Below are 22,567 nucleotides of genomic sequence, written 5' to 3'. Positions count from 1 at the left end.
ATTTTTCATTCCCACCAGCAATGGATAAGGGTTCCAGTTTCCCCACACCTTCACCAACATTTCTTGTTTTCTGTATCTTTTTTTTTTTTTTTAATAATCTTAGCCATCCTAGTGGGAGTGAAATGGTATCTTGTTGTGGTTTTGATTTTCATCTCTCTGATGGCTGATGACGCTGAGCATATTTTCACGTGTTTGGTGGCTGTTCGAATGTCCTTTTTGGTGAAATGTCTATTCAAGTCCTTTGCCCATTTTATGATCAGGTTACTTGTCTTTTTGTTGTTAAGTTATTGAAGTTTTATATATATATTGGTTAGTAGATTCTTGTCAGATAATATGGTTTCTGAGGATATTCTCCCAGTCACTAGCTTGTCTTTTCACTTTTTTGGTAAAGTCTTTTGATGAACAAGTTTTTTTTTTTCTTTTTTTTGTAATTTTTATTGTGCTTTAAGTGAAACTTTACAAATCAACTCAGTCTCTCACACAAAAACTTACATACACCTTGCTACATACTCCCAATTACTCTCCCGCTAATGAAACAGCCTGCTCCCTCCCTCCACTCTCTCTTTTCGTGTCCATTTCACCAGCTTCTAACCCCCTCTACCCTCTCATCTCCCCTTCAGGCAGGAGATGCCAACATAGTCTCGGGTGTCCACCTGATCCAAGAAGCTCACTCCTCACCAGCATCCCTCTCCAACCCATTGTCCAGCCCAATCCATGTCGGAAGAGTTGGCATCGGGAATGGTTCCTGTCCCGAGCCAACAGAAGGTCTGGGGGCCATGACCACCGGCGTCCTTCTAATCTCAGTCAGACCATTAAGTCTGGTCTTTTTACGAGAATTTGGGGTCTGCATCCCACTGCTCTCCTGCGCCCTCAGGGGTTCTCTGTTGTGTTCCCTGTCACGGTAGTCATCGGTTGTAGCCAGGCATCATCTATGAATAAAAGTTTTTATTTTTATGGGTTCCCGTTTATTTATCTTGTCTTTTGCTGTTTGTGCTTTTGTTATTAGATAATCCACTGTTGAAAGCTAGGCCTGACTGCATTGCCCCTGCTTGTTCTCATAAGAATTTTATGGTTTTAGTTTGCACATTTAGGTCCTTAATCCTTTTTGAATGTTTTTGTGAGGCATGGATCCAGTTTCATTTTGCTGCATATGGAACTCCAGTTTCCCCAGCACTGTCTATTGAAGAGACTCTTCTTTCCCTATCAAATGGACTTAACCCCCTTGTCAAAAATCAGTTGACCATAGCTGTGTAGGTTTATTTCTGGATTCTCAATTCTTATTCCATTGGTGTATGTGTCCGTCGTTGTTCCATACCAGCTGTTTTGATTACTGTAGCTGTATAAACCAACTGCCATTGAGTCGATTCTGACTCATAGTGACCCTACAGGACAGAGTAGAACTGCCCCATAGAGTTTCCAAGGAGCACCTGGCGGATTCAAACTGCCGACCTCTTGGTTAGCAGTCGTAGCACTTAACCCCTACGCCACCAGGGTTTCCATAGTATGTTTTAAAGTCACGAAGTGTGAATTCTCCTACTTTGGTTTTCTCTTTTAACATCGTTTTAGCTATTTGGGAACTCTCACTATTCCATATGAAGTTGAGGATTGGTTTTTCTGCTTTGTAAAGAAAGTTGTTGGAATTTTGATCAGGATTGCATTGAATCTGTAGATCGCTTTGGGTAGTATTAACATCTTAATATATTAAGTCTTCCAATACATGAACATGGAATATCTTTCCATTCGTTTATGTCTTCTTTAATCTCTTTAAAGAAGTTTTTTATAGTTTTCGTTGTGTAAGTCCTTCATGTCCTTGGTTAGATTTATTCCTAGGTATTTTATTCTCTTAGATGCTATTGTAAATGGAATTATTTCTCTTTCAGATTTCTCGTTACTGGTGTGTAGAAATCCAGCTGATTTTTGTTTGTTGAACTTGTACCCTACAACTTTGTTAAATTCCTCTATTAGCATTAGAAATTTTCTTGTGGACTTTCTGGGATTTTCTATATGTAGGATCATATCATCTGTGAATGGCGATAATTTTACTTCTTCTTTTCGAATCTGGATACCTTTTATTTCTTATTGCTCTGGCTAGGACTTCGTATATGATACTGAATAGAAGTGAGAGTGGGCACCTTGTCTTGTTCCTTATTTCAAAGGGAAAGCACTTAATATCTTTCTTCGTTGAGTATAAGTTGGCTTTTTATATATGCCCTGAATCATATTGAGAAGTTTGCCTTCTATTTCAATCTTCTTTAGGGTTTTCTTCAAGAAAGGGTATTAGATTTTATCAAACGCTTTTTCTTTATCAGTGGAGATGACCATGTGGTTCTTTGTTCAAGTGATGTGATGTATTATGTTGATTGATTTTCTAATGTTGAGCCATCTCTGCATTTCTGAAATAAATATTACTTGGTCATGGTGTATAACTCTTTTAATATGCTGTTGGTTTCTGTTTGCTAATATTTTGTTGAGGATTTATGCATGTATATTCATTCATAAGAGATACTGGCCTGCAGTTTTCTTGTGGTGTCTTTGTCTGGTTTGGGTATGAGGGCTGTTCGCTTCCTAGAATGAATTAGGGAGTATGCCTTCCTTTTCTATCTTTTGGAAGAGTTTAAACAGTATTGGTGTCAGTTTTTCTCTAAATGTTTGGTAGAATTCCCCAGTGAAGCCATCTAGTCCAGGATTTTTTTTTGTTGGGAGGTTTATGATCACAGATTCCATCTCTTCACTTGTTATGGGTCTATTGAGGTTTTCTATTTCCTCTTGAGTAACTTTGGGTAACTTGTGTGCTTCTAAGAATTTGTCCATTTCATCTAGGTTATCCAGTTTGTTGCCATATGGTGGTAGTTCATAATATTCTGTCATAATTCTCTTTATTGAGTCAGTTGTAATGTCCCCTCTTTCATTTTTTATTTTGGTTGTTTGTGTCTTTTCTTTGTCATTCTAGTTAAAGCACTCTGGTGTTTTTTGGTGTTTGTGGTTGGCCAGCAGTGAAGGACCTCAGAGGGTCCCCCTGCATCCACACTGGGTGTCGGTGGGTGACAGGCAGGTTAGCAGGCCTGACCAAGATCACCCAAGACCAGAGACTGAGTTTTCTCATTTTCAGACTTTGGAAATCAACTCTTGTGTAGATATAGATGTTTCATCAAATCTTCTGTAACAAAGTAGTGTTTAATTTTGTTTTCACTCTTTTAAAAAACTGAAGGATAATTTGCATATAGTAAAATGCATAAATCATAAATGTAGAGCTTGATATATTTTTATCTATGTATATACCACTCAGATCAAGATATAAGAACATTTCCAGAAGCTTCCATTGAGCCTTTTCCCAGTCAGGTAACCACTCTTCTGACTTGTCACTATAGCTTAGTTTTGCTAGTGTAAGTGGAATCATAGAGTATGCATGTGTTTCTGTGTGTGTGTGTCTTCTCTTGCTGAACATAGTATCTATGAAATTCATCTGCGTGGGTCTATACAGCAGTTTGTTTTCTTGTATTGCTATATAGTGCTCCACATATGAAAACACCACGATTTATTGCTTTTCCCGTTGGTGGACGTTTGGATTGTTTCTAGTTTTTGACCATCATGAGTAATACCGCTATGAATGTTCTTCTCCATGTTGTCTAGGTATATGCCTTAGAGTGAATTGCTGGGTGTATTTGATATTTTAATTATTGGGAATTTTGTTTATATTTCTGTTGTATTTTATTTTTGAACTTTTTATTATGGGGAATTTTAAATACACTTAAAGACAATATGTGTAATGAGTCCCCATGTACTTATCACCAGCCCCAGCAACCATCAACCAGTGGCCAATCCTGCCGTATTCACACCCCCAAACATTTCCCCATTCCACATTATTTTGAAGCAAACCTCAGACATCCTGTCATTTCATCCATCCACATTTTTGTGTGTATCTCTAAAGGATAACTACAACATCTGCTGAAGTAATTCATGTTCCTTCTCTCTGATACTGGTATTCCCTGGGGTTTCATATCTTGGTCCCAGTGGTGGAGTGTAGCTCCCAGCTTCCATCATTTCTTATTTTGGAGCTGCCTAGGTCACCTGGTTTTTCCAGGCAACCTTTGGACCAGGAACTGATACTGTGTAGTGTTGGGGGAGCCATCTTGGAACTTGGGAATGTCGGTTGCTGTGTGGGCATCAGTTCCTACTGGGCTGATCTGAGAGAAAGATGAGAAGTGGGTACGTCCTTTCTGCTTAGGCATTTGACTGCCTGTCCCAGATGGTTGCACTGGCCTAGAACAGACAGTTCTTTCCCCAGTGCACCAAGAACATGGAGGGTACAACCTCTGAAACAGCAGGGCACCAACATTCTTCCCAGACCTTGCCCCTCAGTTGGAGGACAACAGGTAACAAGTTTAGATTTGGAAATGGGTATATTAAGGTTTAGAAAAGGTTAATGTTTCTTAGAATAATGAACCCCTGGTATAAAGATTAGACTTGGGAGCCCAAAAATACTCTCTAGTCTCCTTCTGTCCTCCTGTGCTCAGCACTTGTATCTATGTTCCATTGCCTTGAGCCCAGAGTTCCTCTCAGCTTGGCCCAGAAGGTGCCTTGATCAGAAGCCTGGGTCAGAGGAGACCATTCAAGGATGTGACAACCAGAGTGAAGAGTACCACAGATACCTTATTACTTGGTGTAATTAGCCTATAAATTCTCTATAGCAAGATTTTCTTCTCAGCTAGTCAAGCTTGACTAGAAAAACATAGCACTATGTTTTGATTAATTAGTCCTCTCGATGCTCACCCTCCTGTATTCTTACGTTGGCTGGCTATTAAGTGCCATTACTCCCGTCTTGAATTTATGACACTTACTGCCCATCATGCCCATTAATCAAGCCATCCAAGAGGGGCAAATTGTTATTTCATGCTATTGTAACCTGACCCACGTTCCTTCTCTTCCATCTCACATTATTAGCAAGAGCGTTTACTAGTAACTCAATATTGATGAAAGTAAGGGAAAAGTCACTTACATCCTTAGGTGAGAGTGTAAATTGAAGAACAGTTTGCCAATATCTTATCACATCCAGTGTACATAGGCTTTGACCCAGCATTCCACATCTAGGATTTTTATCCTCACATTTGCTCCCAGAAGAATGTAAGGATGAGTGTGTGAGAACAAAACACATGGGACATTTAGACGCTTCAATGTGCCCCACACAGCAGGAGGCTGCTCCACACTAGTGCTGAGGTTTCCCAGTTCTAGTAAGTTAAAAAAAAAAAAAAAAGGTAACAATCATGAAGTATGTGATTCCATTTAAAATTTAAAAATTAAATAAAAAGGAATGTACTTGTTTGTGTGTTTAGAGATTTAATGTGCCGCTTGTAGAAAACTAAGGAAGAAACTGAGCCTGCTGACCTGTGGGCCTGGGAGAGACCTCTGCTTTTCTCTTGTGTCCTAGTTTCTTATTTGAATTTATTTTACCTCTGCGTGAATTACGTTTATTGCATTAAGTCAAAAGGGGAGGACCAGGCATCTGGTGGCATCGTTATGAGGCTGACTCTGCATCTTCTGAGTCCTGGGAATGGGGAATCTGATACTGGGAAGCATTGGATGCAGCCTGTCCAGGTCGTGCATTTAGCTCTGGGACCTCTGAACTCAGTGATAGTCTGGTCTGGGTTTTTTTTTTTCCTCCAGGAGGGAAGGCTTCTGAGAAGGGAAGATGAAACTATTTTTAATCTTGAGCAAACAGCCCAATGTAGTAATTTCAGGCCCCAGTGTGACATTTTCTTCCATTATAACCCAAGTCATTTTTAAAACAAATAAACAAAGTCCTTTTTTTATGCATTTTGTGTTTGTGGTGTTTCTGAAGGAAAATGCTTTTAAACTACCCTCATTCCCCCTTGCAGACTTTGAGAGCCTGGGGGCCTGGTAGGGTGTGTGTTTTGGATCATGTAGTCTGGGGGTTTGTCTAGAACCTGGAGTTCTAGTGGACTAAGTGCTGGGATGTGAGGTAAGTGCTGAGGTTTGGGTTATATAGGCTGTCACAGTTTACAGAACTCCTGACTTTGCTTCACAACTTTTGATAAATATCCCTGAGGTCCTGAGATAGGAGGTGGACCATGCCCCACGTTCCTTCCTGTTAACACTTTTTTTTGGTTTTTATTTCATGTGGTGTGTATTTTTGTGTATCGAAAAGGTCATCATGTTTGGTAAAGTAGAAGACCAACAGAAATGAGGGAAACCCTCAGTAAGATGAAATGGATTCAAACATACAAATGATAATGAAGGTGGCACAGGGCTGGGCAGTATTTCATTTTGTTATACATAAGGTTGCCATGATTCAGAGCCAAGTTGACAGCAACTACCACCAACATATTTTTGTAGCTTTTTATTTTGATATAATTTTATACTTATTGGAAAAATTGCAGTAGTACAAGGAGCTCCAGAATAGTTGTTACCTAGATTCACCATGTGTTTACGTTTTACCTTATTTGTTTTGTCATTCCCTCTCTCTCTTCTGTATATATACATTTTTTTCCTGAACTGTCTGTGAGTAATTGGCAGATATTATGCCACTTTAAGGAGCCTTGGTGGCTCAGTGGTTAAGAGATTGGCTGCTAACCAAAAGCTGCTCCTTGGAAACTCTGTGAGTTCTACCCTTTCTTGTAGGGTCGCTATGAGTTGGAATCGACTTGACATCAGTGGGTTTGGTTTTTTTGGTTTACTCCTAAATCTTAAATTTTGCATTTCCTAAGAATAAGGACATTCTCTTAAATAACCACAGTAAACCAGTTGTTGTTGGGTCAGCTCTGACTCATAGTGACCCATGTGTGTCAGAGTACTGGAATTGTGCTCCATATATATATATTTTTTTTAGTTGTGGTGAAAATGTATGCAGCAAAACATTCGCCAATTCAACAATTTCTACATGTATAATTCAGTGACATTGATTATATTCTTTGTGTTGTGCAACCTTTATCACTCTCCTTTTCCAGTTTATTCTACCACCGTTAACATAAACTCAGTGCCTCCTAAACAAAAACTGCCCTTTTCACCTTCCCTCTCTCAGCCATGATAACCACTAATAATTTTTGGTTTCTGTACATTTTGCTTGTTTCATATAAGTGATCATATAGTATTTGTCCTTTTGTGATTGATTTATTTCACTCAGCACAACGTTTTCAAGCTTCGTCCATGTTGTTGCCTGTATCAGGACTTCATTTCTCTTTCTCACTGAATATACCACATTTTATTTATCCATTGATCTGTGGATGGACATTTATGTTGTCTCCGGCTTTTGGCTATTATGAAAAGTGCTGCAACGAACATTGGTGTACAGGTTTATGTTTGCATTCCATGGGTCTTCAGTGGCTGAATTTTTGGAAGTAGCTTGCTGGGCCTTTCTTCTGAGGTGCCTCTGGGTAAACTCGAACCACTAATGTGTTGGTTAGCAGTGGAGTGTGTTAACCATTTGTACCACCCAGGGACTCTATAACCACAGTACAGGTATCAAAATCAGAAATTTTAACAGTGGTATAATACTATTATCTAATCCACAGTCCATATTCAAGCTTCCTCAATTGTTCCAATAGTATCCTTGATAGTCCTACATGAGGAGGTACAAGATGCTGGTTTGTTCCAGTGATTAGCTCTGGTTAAGGAGGAGCTTGGAAATTTTCTCCACTGTAAAGTTGCTGGTTTTCCCATTGTAATTAATAAATGACTTGTGGAATGATACTTTGAGACTATGTAAATATTCTGTCCATCATCAAACTTTCACCCTCTAGTTTCAGCATCCAGTGATGCTTTTCTAAGTCCATCATTCCTTCTGTACTAGTTATCTTACTGTAAGGAAGAGCTTTTATTTATTCACAGGTTTATTTCATTAGCTCATATTGATAACTTACTCAGTGTGGTATAGTCCATCCTGTCATTATTCATTTTGATCCCAGATTGTCCCAGGTTTGGCCAGTGGGAGCAGCTTCAGGCTGCCTTCTGTGTTCTTTTGACATGTCTCCATTGTTCTTTGAGTGCATCTTGACTTCCTGGTACAACACATTCCAGGCTCCCTGCTCCTACCTGGTATCAGCCCTTTCCACAAGGACCCTTGATCCCTTTTAGTTGGAGTGGCATTTTGAGACCAAGTGGGTGCATGGTACATATTTCTGTTTGCTGACAATCTCTTGAAATAAATCTAATTTTGTATTTGATTACTTAATTATGTTGCAGTTGAATAAAAGACTTTTGTGGGTGTCCAGTTCTTGATTTTTCTTTTAAGTGGGGGCAAGTTAACACATGATACTAGCAGAATAAGATAGACTTTATAAACAAAATAAAAGCAGGCCCTGCCTGCCTCAGAAGGAATTTGTTTCTACTTAATCAGTGGGGGAAATTATCAGAACTACTGAGCTGATTTCCAAAGAGGAAGGATATACTTAGCATTGATGCCAGGGACCCTTACTCTGGGCTGTAGGGTGCCTAAAGACCAGCTCCGTGAGGTAATGCCCATGGTGCTGTTGTCAGGGCTTTGAGGTATTGGTGTAGTGTACTTTGAGGCTGTGAAGTGGGTGTTTCAGGTGGCCTTGACATGGTTCTCTCCCAGGTGGGTACCACTGTCATGGAAGATGTGTCTGACTTGTGTCCACCTGTGCCATCATTAGACCATATGAGCAAATCAGACCTGGTCCTGCTCTTAACTATTCTGAGAATTCAGTGAAGAAGGAAAGGTGTCAAATAATGGGGGCCCTAACTCTTCAGACAATTTTTTTTTTTTTAACTCTTCAGTCAGGGATTGGACTGGACTGGACTATGGGATAGAAAATGATACTGGTGAAGAATGAGCTTCTTGGATCAAGTAGACACATGAGACTATATTGGCATCTCCTATCTGGAGGGGAGATGAGAGAGCAGAGGGGGTCAGAAGCTGGCTGAATGGATATGAAAATAGAGAGTGGAGAGAAGGAGTGTGCTGTCTTATTAGGGGCAGAGCAATTAGGAATATATAGCAAGGTGTATATAAATTTTTGTATGACAGACTGACTTGATTCATAAACTTTCACTTAAAGCACAATAAAAATTAAAAAAACAAACAGTAATGGGTACCTTAGTTGGACAACAGGTTCCTGGGGAAGTAGCAATTAAGGGGCTGAATGAGAGTTGGAGAGTGAGATGAGTACTTTTTTTGTATCAGGCAGTGAGAGTGGTACAAAGAAGGGAAGCCTCAGCACACCGAATGTGCAGGGAGCAGTGTGATGGTGCTGTCTGAGCTGGGGGAGGGATGTGTCAGAGGGCTGATGAGTGTAGGGGCTTCAAGTAGAGGTGACTTCAGGCTTTAGAGCAGAGGAAGGCTTACAAGGCAATATGAAGAGGAGGTGTCGGTGTGAAGCCTGGGTTGTCTTGGGAGGCCTGGGTGCCCAGGAAGTTTAACAGGTGACCCAGTGGTCTGCCCTTGCCCAGTCTTGTAGGGTCTTAAGCCTGGCAAGTGATTGGACTTGATTCATGGGCAGTCGTCATGAGCTGCCTGGAGTGCAAGAACTGTGTGATGGCAGATGTGGCTTGGGCAAGTTAACCTGGCAAACCAGGCTTTGCCCCTTACTTGGCGTGGATCTGTTTCTTCAGGTCATAAAGGATAACATTAGATGTTCAGGAGCGTCATTGTGAGGAACCGGGTCACATGTCAGCTGTGTGTGTTGTGGCATTCGGAACATGATACTCCTTGTTATGGCTGTTGAGTGCAGGGTAGAACATAGTATTGAAAGAGGCAGTCTTTGGATTGCTTAATCTCTGCAGGTGCTGGGATGGATAGGCTGATATGTGACTTCAGTTCATCATGACCTGGCCCTGTGAGGTGAGTGACAGCATGGTCCAATCTCACCAATGAGAAAATAGGCTTGGGTAGTCCTGGTGGCGGTACCTGAAGGGTAGAACCCTGCAGCCTAACTTCGGGTGCCTGAACTTATGCCGTAGAATCAGCGTGGAGCCAGAGACTGCTGCAGCCACCACGACCCTGAGGAGGGCTGGAGGCAGGAGAGAGAACAGGCACAATACCACTCCTGGGTGCTGCATGGGGCACCAGTGCTGCCTCTGAGCAGCACTTGGCTCCTGCCTTTGCTGGGAGATGTGGTGTTTTGGGAGGGGGCTAGGACGTCTGTGAGAAACTCAGAAGATAATTTGGGCTTTTGGATCTGAGGCTCAGGTGTGGGTCTCAGTGCAGGAGACCTTAGCCTGGTGGGTGATTGGTCAAGTGTGTTGGACCAGGAGTGAGTCCCTACATTTTTGAGCCCCTCTCCTCGACTGAACCAGTTCTCAATTCCTTGTGTACCTGCCAGACCTGTAGTCTGGCCCTAGAGCCATATCTGTTTCACCCACCTCCAAATCTGTTTCAGAGCTGCTGTGTTTCTAGAGCAGGGTTTACAATTGGTTGGAATCTGTGCCCCCAGTCAGTGACATCAGAATCTTTGGGATTGGAACCCAGGCATCAGCTCTTTTAATCCCCTGCTAAGGTGATTCTCATGTGCAGCCAGGGTTGAGAGTCACTGTCCAGTGCTTAACAGAGCTTGTGCCCTCAGCTGGGTTGAAGTAAGAAACTTACCCTGTCTCATAGAGGCAGAACTGGGCATTCAGAAGGTGCCAGTGAACCTGCCTGTTAGATGGTCCAAAGCTCACCTGAGGAAGATGGTCACTGAGGAAGTGAGCTTAGATGGTCTTGGGTAGCCAGTGTATCAGAAAAGGGTAACTTCTGCTTCCCTCTTTCTGGGAACTTACATACTTGAAGCGAGTAACCTGATGTTGGAAATGTCTAGGTTGTTTTGAAGTGGTAAAGAGAAAGAATAGACTGGTATATAGCCACATTGGAGGAACATATTGGTTTGCACTAACTCACCATCCAAATATTTATTGAGCACCCGTTCCATTGAAGGAATGGGCTTAGTGTTGTACTAAGTACTAGAGTTAGGTGGATCATAATTTTGCTGGTGGATCATTATTTTTCTGTAGGAACTCCTGTGGCTTTGTGTCCAGGAGAAAGTGTTACGGAATGCATACTCATTGTTAAATGAGTGCCAAGGACTGGGTATGCTTGGATAGGAGAAGGAGAGGTGAGAGAAGGGTGGTCTCTTAGGAGAGGAGGACTTAGAGCCCAGTCCTGAAGATGACTAAGAGGGTCTGAGGGTTAAGTTGATGTCTCTGAGCTAGGCAGTGGTGCGATATCCTCTGGCACCTTGTAGGGGAATGAAGTCTGGAGCCCAGAGCAGAGTGACCAGAGGTCAGATTGAGCCAGTGACCTTGGATGAGGTACTGACTGAGGCCAGTGCTGCTGGGAGTAGAGAAATGACAGATGAGACAGAAGGGGCATGGAAGGAAGAGAGGTGGGAAAGGAACAGTGTTCTCTCATGTCTTTGACCTATTGAACTTCACTAGAAGATTGAGCCTTGACCCACATCATTGGGTGATGATGGTGTGCCCACTTCCCAGGGAAGGTGGCAGGGAAGCAAGCGTCCACCCTGGATGGACAGATTGATGCAGGAAGTAGAAGCCAAGCTCTGAGCCTTGGCTTTCTCTTATTTGTGCTGATCTAGCTATGAGTCGGAATCGACTCGAGGGCACTGGGTTTCTGGGATGCTCTTCTCTACCCTAGCCAGGCCCTACCGCCCCAACTCACCTTGAGCCAGGTCCTGATCCCAGGACCCAGGTGAATTAGACCCTGGTTTAGCCCTCAGGGAACACCAAGTCTAGTGAGGAAAGTTTTTATTGAGAAATTAGAGAATCTTATATAATTTTACTTGAGATTTGAATCCTCTAAGAGCAGACCTTTTCATTTTATAATGTTCTTCATTTGTGAAGAGATTGAAACGATGATGGAATGGAGTTGGAATTAAAGAGCAGATGGAAGGGGGGAGATAGAACTGACAGTATCTGATACTGAGTAGGTGGTCAAAATTGGTTGAATAAAAATAGTCAAGGAAATATTTTATTTGAATTCCTATTGTGTGTTTCTTCGTTAGAGTAAGGTGCTACACAGAAAGAAGAAAGGTAATTACTGTAGAAGCAAACCGTAGGTGTTTCTGTGATACTTACCTAGTCAGTACCTTTCATACAGAGTGATACAAACACTAAGAACCATTATTTGCCTAAGTTATCTGTTTATGTTGTTGATTATTGTTGTAGCTGGTTTTATTTCTTTCCATATTTGCCTAGAAAACAAGGTTTCTGAGGTACACTTGGATTTATAAAATAATAAAAACAATCCCGTCAGCCAGAAAAATTGCTGTTGCTGCATGGTCTCGCTGCAGCTTTGCTCTCTGGAGCACTGGGCCTTGGGAGCAGTGACTTCTTGGCCTACCCCACACCCAGAGAATGACTACACTTGGGGCTCTGTTGGGCAGGGACCACTGCTTTCAAACATGTTCCCTCTTCAGAATGTTTTAGAAATGATTACTTTGAAGCTGACTCTGTCCAGGCCCATAATGAATGTAAGGCCTTGGTGCTCAGGTGCTGGGCTTGGTGCTGTGGAGCCACTCAGCAGGACATGAACCACAGGGAAGTAACCGGTACCAGACGGGTGTATGTGGGTCCTGTGCAAGGTGCTCGCTGACTCTTAGATGCCTATGGAGATTGAGGCGTCATCACTTCTCTCAGCCCCATGGTAAGTGTCACATTCAGTATTAGTAGTCAGTGTGTAAAATCAGCAAAAGAGACCTGAGATACCAAGATTTGCAAACTTTGTAAGTAGTCTTCTTTGAATTAGCTGCAGTTGTTTACAGGGCAGACCCTCCCGGAAGCTGCTGCTGGAGGTTGCAGCTACACTAACCCTGGGGGTGTAAGGGGGTGGAAACAGTTATTTTTTTGTTCACTCTGGTGTTACTACTTCCTGCTTCTTAGTCCTTTTGCATGTAGAGAGCTCCAGTGACTTTTTGAGGTGTTTTTGTAGATTATGAGTTTACAAAGAGAACTTGGGCTCTTAACTCGCCAGTCAGATGCTACTGGTAACTGGTGAATATGCTGTGTTTTTAGTTCCTTGTTCCGAAGAAGTCTTGGGTTTTCCTTTAAGTGGCTGAGTATAGTGGGTAATAGTCCAGGGAGGCTGACAGAGGACTGGGGGCTGCCCCCTTCTTTGGGATGAGAAGCATCTCCGAGGGGCGTGTAGCCTCCCTGTTTGCTTCCCCTTCAGTTCTGAGGCAGGTTGGTAGGTGGCACAGCTACTTGGGTTGTAAGAGTCATCAAGATCCTGATTCTACAGAGGTCACGAATGAGGACTACCAGGTAAGAAGTGTCTCAGGCCCAGCATGTCTTCATGCCTTAGGATGAGCAACTTGGCGGGGGTGTGAAAGGCACTCTCCTCAGGGCCTTGGTCACTGCCCTGACTGTCTTATCTCTGTATCCCCCACTTCTCCATACAGAATTGTTATCAAGAGATAACTAGGTAGGAGGGGGAGCATTCCTTGAATTTATAGAGAGAGGCCAAATCCTGTTTTATCAGGCAAGCTCTACAAGGCAGCTTAGTCTGAGAAGAGAGAATCACAGCTCCATCTAGTTGCCTCGTGCTCTTTCATTTGCCTACAACCTCTCTTTTAGTTGCCTTCTTGTCCTTTTTCTCTTGACTGGCCAAGTAAGTACTTAGCAGGGAGGGTAGTGGCTGCCCCCATGGCTCTGTGACAAGCAAACCTGTTAGAAGGACTGTGTCACCCTGCAACCCCTCAGAGTCATCTTTATCCTGTGCGTGAGATAAATGCAAAGAGGAGGTCCAAGCTGAAAGAACTAGGTCTGGTTTTTTTTTTTTTTTTAATTTTACTTGAGCTTTAGGGAAAGTTTGCGGTGCAATTTAGTTTCTCGTTCAGAAATTTATACACAAGTTGTTTTGTGACGTTGGTTGCAATCCCTGCAGTGTGTCCAACACTCTCCCCCTTTCCCTTTCCACCCTGGGCTCTCAGTGCCTGTTCATTGAGTTTTCCTGTCCCTTCCTGCCTTCTCGGCTCTGCTTTCGGGCAGGTGTTGCCCACTTGGTCTCATGTACTTGATTGAACTAAGAAGCACGTTCCTCATGTATGTTACTGTTTGTTTTATAGGCCCGTCTAATCTTTGGCTGAAAGGTAGACTTTGGGAGTGGCTTCAATTCTGAGTTAGCAGGATAGGTGTATTCTTTAGACCACAGAACTTCTAATTTAAGATTCACTGGACAGGTACGCAATGAGAAGGTATAAAATTTCGATTTATGAAAGAGCTCCTTTAAGTAGTTAGCTCCCAGGTACAACTAACGATTTACATAGAGAGTGGGAAGGGCGGGTCATCTACCTACTCACATTAGGAGCTGGTTGAAGATTCATGAGAAATGAGGATAAAGCATCTGAAGAATTCAGCTGTGGGCGGCGGGATCCTGCCCGCTTGGGCTGTGGGGATGGAGGCCTGTGCCTGACAATGGCCCAGCTTGGAAATTCAGGAGAGCTGGGACTGTTTGGAAGAAAATGACTCTCCATGCATCAGGAGACCACCACTGAAGAGTGCTTTATCCCATAATACTTGAGAAGATACGAATTATAGCTGCACCCTTTTGATGAGACAGACGATCTCTTGCATTTGTCCTTCAGTTATCCCTTTTTGCTTTTAATTTTTAATCCTTGAGTTACAAGATGCAAGAATTAATTTCCAAATAATTACCACATAGTGGAAACCCATGTTTTCCTTTGTGCTAAGGGAGTGATCAAAGACTGCCAAAAGAGGAGGTGGAGAACAGCGGGAGGCGAGGGCAGGGCATCTTCAAGTACTTCTTCAGCTGTGTTGACCTGGGAGCAGCTTGGGACTCCCTGGGGCTTTGATGAGGAGAGCACTTGGAGATGGGTTTTCTTGGTCTTCTATGACGTGGAGGTGGTTGGACTGGACGCAGTTCCTGAAGTTGGTGCTGTGGCCCTTGACGGGGAGCCCAGCATCCTCTGCCAGGGAAGGCCGGGAATGTGGGAGTCCATGAGGCCTGGCCTAGGAGCCTTGCCTTCACCAGTTCACCAGAATCTGATGCTGTCAGGTGCCTTTCTTGGTAAGCCTGAATCTGAGGTCAAGCATGGTGGGCATCTCTGTGCTGGCCTTGCCCAGTGCTTCACTACTTGCTTGTAGAGTGGCTGTGGCTTTGCAGAGCAGGGCTCTGAGAGTCTGCAAGGCCATCTTTTGGCTGTTTGCTCTAGCCTGTGGAAGCACACCCGTAAAATCTGCCTGAGAAGTTGGTGGTTGTTCAGATTTTGCATGTGTGGCAAGGCTGAGGCCAGTAAAAGAGCCAATTAGAGCCACATGTGGGAGGGAAGGACTTCCTGAACGAAGGGAGTGGGTGCTAGTTGTATCTTGTCCTTTTTATAAACAAGGTGTGTTGATCTGGCAATTTCTGGCATGGTAGAAATGCTCTTGATGGTTGAACCTTAATATCACAAGAATGTGGCCAAGAGCAGGTCACAACTGTAGGCGTTGAATTTGCCCAGGTAAACATTTGGTACAGTGGCATCTTACAGTGAAGGAAAGGCCAGGACTCCCAGTCACCAGGGGCCAGGATACCCCCAGTTTGGCTCTTGAGGCAATGGGCTCTGAGTCCCAGCTGTGTGTTGCTGGCTTTGTAGTAAGGGGGAGTCTCAGCAGGGCCCCCTTGTCTTGGAGTCTGATTAACCTATTGGGTCAGGAAGGCCAGCAGCCAGCGCACCTTTTCCAAACTTAATTCATTGAAGCTGGATTAGTATATTAGTCTTGAACTGTGGGTCAAATTACTTTTTTCAAGGTAAGCAAGAACTTTTATTTAAAATTTTCTTTTTAAGTTAAAAAGACCTGGCTTGTCAGAAAAGAATGTGATAGTTATAGGCAAAAACATATTTCATATTTTAAACATATATTATGAAGAGAGAAATAGCACCATGGCAAATGTTTTATTTGGGTGAAAGCTGACTAGATTTTGCTAGTTTTAGCAACAACACTTTCTCAACTCACTGCTTATACTTTGTAAGTTAAAATAGTAAGAATACTACCGCTTTAGGTTCACAGTAAGTATTCGGAGTGCAATCTAAAGTTTAGGTCAGTTTATTTTTAATCTTTTGTAGTATAATGGAAAAAGTATCAGAGAGTGCAGCTTTTACTTCACCGTGTGAAATGTGGTGATTACTGACTTTGTGCTTGGTGAATCATTTCTGGGATATAGTGGGAACCCTTTTCCTCTACTTGGCAGATGTCTGCCCAATGCCTGCTTGGTACCAGGCATCTATCAGGGGAGAGAGCAACAGTGTGCCTGCTGCCAAGACCCCAGCAGTGGACTTCTTCTCTCACTTTTCCTTTCCTGGCATCCCTCTTTGTCCAACCTTGACCCCCAAATGCATTGGGCATCCTGCCGCACTCTCAACCTTTGTACTATGATGTGGGCAGTGAGGGGAGGGCGGTGTTGGATCTTCAGGGAGAGTTTAAGGAGTTAGAAGGCAACTTTTAGTTTCCAGTAAGCATCTACTTGGAAACACCTGTTTATATTAGTAGAGCTACTTAGTTTATTACTTGTGTTTTATGATTTAGTAATGTATGTAGATCTTGCTTAAATATTTTTGTATGAGGTGTGGAAAGATGGCACACATAAATAATGAAGCTCACACCTAGCACGGGATAGGTAGTAAATATGTGCTGAAGTGTTAATTATTGTTGGGCTGTCTTGAGATAATTGTAGTTTGCTTTAATTGGGTTCTTGTGTACCACGTGGGTGCTCAGATATGGTAATTCATTCCCAGTTGGTATCTGCTGAGGCTGGCCTCCCACTTCTCACACTTATTCCCTCACCTCCCACTCCAGCTGCTGCAGACAAGTGGATGATTAGGCCTGACCCTTGTCTTTGGGCTGAGTTTGCCCTGTTCTGTCCTCAGTGCCTGACCTGGGCATCAGTGACTAGAAACCTGGAGGACCATGTCATCACTGGGGGTTTGCTCCTAAGCTTTATACACTTTTTTTTTTGAAGTCTAACTTGTGTGATTCTGAGTAATGTTTAACGGTGATGTTTAACGCTGAGCATATGGAGTTCAGTGGAGTGTTGAAGGAGCTGTGTTTCAGGGAGCTCCCTCACTTAAGATGTTGAAAATCCACCCAGATTAAAAACCACAGTCCAGTGAAGAATGGACATTTCTGCCCTGTGTTTTGAACCTTGTCTTTCTTCCCTCCCTCTCATATGTCATTGCGCCTGCGTGAGTTTCTACCCAGGTACTACACTTTTGCTTCCCTCCCTGCCTCTGTGGAAAAAACCCATCATCAGCAGAAACCTCTGCCTTTCCTGAACCTCTGCTTTTGGTGTCTGTGATAAGTGAGAGTTGCAAATACGTTCCATATGAGTAGTGTTCTTAGTAGCTTTTCTGTCTGATAGACTTGTATAGCATTTGTTTATACATTTTTAATTTTTTTCTCCCATATAGTTTCTTCCTTTTAAAAGTAAATTATGTTTGGTGGCAATATCTACAACCAAACATGCATTCATTCACATTTTCTACGTGTACAATTCAGTGACATGTATAGTACAGTGACATGGTTACATACTTTTCACATTGTGTCACCCATTTCTCACCGTCTCTACCCATATTGTTACATCACTGTTAATTTAGACTCTCTGCCCCTTAAAGTTCTCGTCTGTGCTTTATATGAACTGTTGTCAGATAATTCTTTGTAAGAGTGTAGTGCTCAAGGCAAACATTGTAATTGAGCTAAACTGTTATTTAACAATGACTTCATGGGATAGTTTTGGTCCCAGGTTTAAAGATTATTTCTAGGCAGTAGATTTGGGGGTTCCCCCAGTCTCGTTGGATCCAGTAAATCCGGTTTCCATATGAACTTGAAGTTTCTTTCCCCGATTTTCCTTTTTTAAAAATTTAACAATTGGGTTTCCATACGAGCCAGTTTCAGCGTACCGCTGGGCCTAGGAGTGGTAAAAGCTTGGCTGCTACCAAGCTTCAGGTTATCACACTATACTTTTTTTGTATGTATGTGAAAATACACACAGCAGAACATACACCCATTCAACAATTTCTGCATGTACATCTCATAGGCATTGGTTACATTCTTCACTTTGTGTAATCATTCTCACTAGCTCTACCCATATTGTTTTACCACTATTGACTTATATTTACTACCCCCATGAGTCAGAATCATGGGGTTTGTTTTTTTTTTTGGTTAAACTTCTCATGAAGGGAGCCCTGGTGGCACAGTGGTTAAAGTACTCAGCTGCCAACCAAAGGTTGGTGATTAGAACCCACCAGCCACTCCATGGGAGAGAGATATGGCAGTCTGCTTCCATAAAGATTAGCCATGGCAACCCATTGGGGCAGTTCTGCCCTGTCCTGTAGGGTTGCTAAGAGTCAGAATCAGCTCGATGGCAATGGGTTTAATTTTTTTGGAAACTTCTCATATCTGCTTTAGAGGTACTATTGTTAGTTTGATCTCATATAAATAATTCTTTAAGGGAAGGCAGTGCTCAAGGTAAACATTTTTATTTTACTAATTTAGTTAAGCCATTGTTTAGTTTAAAGATGACTTCAGGGTTTAAAGATCTTCTCAGGGCAATTTTTTTACTTTTAAATCATTGTTGTGTATATGGTCCTGGCCCCCATAGGTTTGTTCCCCAGCTCCCTTCATGGGCCACCCTCATGCCTCTGGTGATATCTCCATGGAGCCGAGTCCAGCAGGCCAGGAAGGAACTTACCCATGTCAGGGAAACCTCATCTGCCTCCTGAGCTTTAAACAATTTTAGGGTGACACCTTGAATCTTTACCAGAACTTGGCTCAAGACCTTCCTCACCTGATGCCAAAGAGTGAAAACGGCCTGTTTTTAACTCGAAGCAGAGAAATCTGCCTCACTTTTTGGCATTTGGAGCCCAAATAAACAATGACTTCACACCATTGTTTTCCATTGTGTTGAGTATATCCTGTTGCCCATCACGCTACGCAGCTTTAGACTAAGTTAACTCTTCAGAATTTTTATATTATTTAGATTGACATTTAATATTTAATTCAAACTTCTGAGTTCTGGACAAAAGCCTTTTTGCAAGATGGAACTTAAAGTGGTTGTTTTAATTAAAATTTCTGCTTTTGACTTTTCCAAAACCATTTAAAATAGGGACATGGAACTTTATTATTTTGGTTTGGTTTTAAAAAGAAAACACCATTTTTCTTAAATGTTTTAATTATCGTGGTAAGTGGTGGCAACTTGACACTTTACTCTTTCTAGGGTACATAGCTGTTGGAGAATGGGGGTTCCTGGGTGTGGTGGGCGGGCTGCCTCTGCCTCATTTGGTACGGTAATGGGTTGAATCTGGCAACTTGTTTGTTCATTCCTGGAGAGTAAAAACTAGTAGGGAGCCATGCTTTTGAGTTTTCAGGTAAGATGTCTTAAAAGTTCTGTTCCTTGGGTTTTTTAATGTATGAGGAAACATTAAGTTTACTGTGAATTGACTTGGAATCACGTATGTGTATGCTCCTCAAATTTATCGAGTGGACTGCATTCGTTGACTAAGCCTCCTGTGTGCTGGAATACTCATTAGCTCTGAGGGAGGCAGCCTGAGCATAACAGAGCTGCTGCTCTCCTGGGGCTGGGATTCCAGGGGAGACTCTTTTCAGGTCCCAGGGCACAAGCTGTCAGGACAGAGTGGGGTCATCAGACTTTGTGCCTCGTAGGCATCCTCTGCCCCCTCTCCCTTGTGCATGGCACATGCTTGGGTCTCATCTAGGTGGGAGATTGGTATTGGTGATGGGTAGGACCAGAGAAACTGTAAAAATGGCATGGTGGAAGCATCTGACCTCCTCTAACTTCATAAGGGAGAAGGAGAATCAAGATCAACAGCCTAAGTCTGATTCCTGTGAGGTAGATGCCTCCTTTCTCCGCCATCTTTACTGATTCTGACACCATCTGCCCCTCCCACAGTTAAGGGCTTTATTAGGAAAGTAACAGGTTACAGTTCAGCTTCGGGAACATTCAGGATACAGTTCTTCCATCAGAACAGCCTCTTCTCAGCTGTGCCTGCAGGCAGGCCCCTTTTTGGCCCTTGACCTTTCCCTACTCAGGCAAGTGTTATAAAGGTCTTTTAGCTCTCCCGATAAGTACTCAGAGGCACTCCACTCTGCCAGCAAGTCTCTTGCCCAGAGGCACTCAGCTTTCTTGCTCCATAGGCTGGGAAGCCTGCCACACTATCTTTTGCCAGTCTCCTGCCGTTCTCCTGGTTCTGCTGCCTCTGCTGCTACCATTTCTCTGCCGCTGCTTCTCGCTGTCTTGTCGTCTTCAATGTTACAGCTCTCTCTCTGTCTTCTGGGTCTAGGAGAGTCTCAGTGCAGAGATCCCAGGTCCAAAGGACACACTCCACTCCTGGCTCTTCTTCCTTGGTGGTGGTGAGATCCTCTCCTTCTGCACCTGAGTTGGCTCATTTTAAGCCTAACAGGATCACAAAACTGACCAATCCCCTTGGTGGGCCACAGTTACCTTATTTGCATAGTCCCACCCCATCACTTGGGTGTGAGTTACAAGGCGAGAAAGTTCACATAAAAGCGATCCCCCTTCCTCAAATGCCTGGGGTCCTTGCCAGTCTCCAGTCACTGTATAATGCCTTTGGGTCTCTAGTTGTGCCCCTGCTGACTGATCTGGTAAGCTTGAAATGCACCTGCCTTTTATGTGTTTTGATTTACATAGGGCACCACCTTTTAGCCACCTCTGAAAACTTGACTTTTTACATCCACCCATCACTGGAGAATTCCCCTGGTAACAGCTGGGAAAGGGAGCATTGGAGTGGCCATTGGCAGACATGGGCACCTGCCGGCTCTGGTTTCCCAGAGGGCACCTCCTTGCAGTGAGTCATAGGGGCTGGGGCTCCTTGAGCTTCTTACCCTAGACTGCCCGTTCACTGTTGGTGACTCATTTCCTAGGAGCCTGGTGGGGGTCCCTTGTTCAGATATTCTTCCTCTACGCTCAGCTGGCTTTCTGTGGAAGAGCTGCTTCAGTGCTGAATGTGCACTTGGCCCAGGGAGGGGTGGGGTAGGTGTCTAGGGTTCTCTGGAGCTCTTTTCCTTGGTGTTGGTGCTCTTGGGGCAGGAGCACAGGCTTTTACTGAGAGAAGAGGGAGTAGGACAGCAGTGACCCCAGGGGGCTGTGCCATGTCCAGCCTTAGCAGGCTGTAGCACTTTTAAGGTTTCTCTGCCCCCTTGGGTGAAACATCCTGGACTAAGAGATGGAACTGCTGCCCAGCAGCTGTCACCATCTATCACCCTGTATGCCATGGCTGGTGGGCGTGTGTTCAGGGGGTTCACCAGTGCTCTGGGAGAGTCTCTCTTCACAGAGTTAGATTTTACTGGCAGCTAGGACAGTGCTGATCTTGGACTTTATGGGGAGCACTACTCTGGGTGCTGGCATAGAGGGATGCGTGCCCCATTTCAAGTACCTGTTTCTCAGTACTAGAGTTTTGGCAGCTCCAGTCAGCCAGGCAGTGGTGACTACAGCTAAGATATGTTCTCGGGCTGCTCTGAGCAGTGTCTTTTGTTCCAGAGGGTGTTGGCGTGTGTGTGTGTGTGTGTGTGTATAGTGTCATATTGGGTGGCTGTGTTAGGGAGACCAGGTGACTCTAGCTATAGTCTTTCTCTGGTTCCTGAGTGCCTTTTCCTCCCACCATGTTCTGGGCACTCACTCTTTGCCTGTGGTGGGCTTTGGCCACTGAAAAATTACGAGGAGGATCTCTGCAGTGCACCCATCTCCGAATGACTGAGTGTGTGAATATGAGGCTACATTTAAAAACCTACCAGAAGCGGTGGGGTTACTCCTAAACAAGTCCTAATATGGGTGTGGGCATACAGCCTGCCAGATTCCTAGTATGGGCAGATGTGTCCCTTGCTTATAGAAAGTAAGGAAGATACGAGGCTTCTTTTAGCCAAGTTGCAAAAGGATCTTTTCTCCCCAGAGCATGGAAAACCAACACAGAGGAGTTGGAATTGTGCCCCAGACATTGCCTGCCTGCTCAATGCAGAGCACTTACTCATGCCCATGAAACAGACACCGCATGTAGTCATGTGTACGCAGATAGCCAACTGACCTTATGCTCCTGGTAGGGCAGGGTGTGTCTCATAACTGATGCCGTTTTCAAATAAGCTGAGACTTATAAAATGAAAAACAAGATTAAAAAAGTAAAAGATTAATTGCCTTTAATAATAGAGAAGTAAGTAAACTGAGGAATAAAGACATAGGAAAAAGCTAAAAAAAAGTCTGCCTGGATTCATTCGTTAGGTGTGTATCTGGCACTATGCAAGTGCTGGGCATATATCAGTGATCGGGGAGGACACGTCCCTGCTCTCTCACAACTTACAGGCTTGTGGGGTATTGATTGAGCTGAGCCGTTGACTGAATAAGAGTTAAAATGTATAGAAAAGAAAAAGGTTATTGATTTCTGCTCTTTGTCGTTTCCTTCCTTCTGCTTGGTTTGGGTTTATTTTGATCTTGTTTTTCTAGATTCTTGAGGTGGGATCATAGATTATCAGCTTGAGACTTTTCAAGTGCCTTTAGTGCTATGAATTTCCCTCTAAGCACTGCTTTAGCTGTGATCCACAAATTTTCATATGTTGTATTTTCATTTTCATTCGGCTC

General features: G+C 43.4%; 1 protein-coding gene across 11 annotated transcripts in view; it reads left to right on the top strand.

Moving 5' to 3' along the window:
* The window catches only part of DAG1 (dystroglycan 1), a 64,407-nt gene that overhangs the window by 19,103 nt on the left and 22,737 nt on the right, over positions 1–22,567 (top strand). For 5 of the 11 annotated variants that reach the window (XM_064274533.1, XM_064274537.1, XM_064274535.1 and 2 more), the window contains one exon: positions 621–13,227. The exons of the other annotated variants lie outside the window; for them this stretch is intronic. The gene's annotated coding sequence lies outside the window, so the exon portion shown is untranslated. The remainder of the gene's footprint in view (positions 1–620; positions 13,228–22,567) is intronic. 11 annotated transcript variants of the gene reach the window in all.

Source organism: Loxodonta africana, chromosome 22 (assembly GCF_030014295.1).
Source record: "Loxodonta africana isolate mLoxAfr1 chromosome 22, mLoxAfr1.hap2, whole genome shotgun sequence".
NCBI lineage: Eukaryota > Metazoa > Chordata > Mammalia > Proboscidea > Elephantidae > Loxodonta > Loxodonta africana.
The sequence above is the reverse complement of the archived record's forward strand: the minus strand, read 5'-3'. Positions and strand labels throughout refer to the sequence as shown.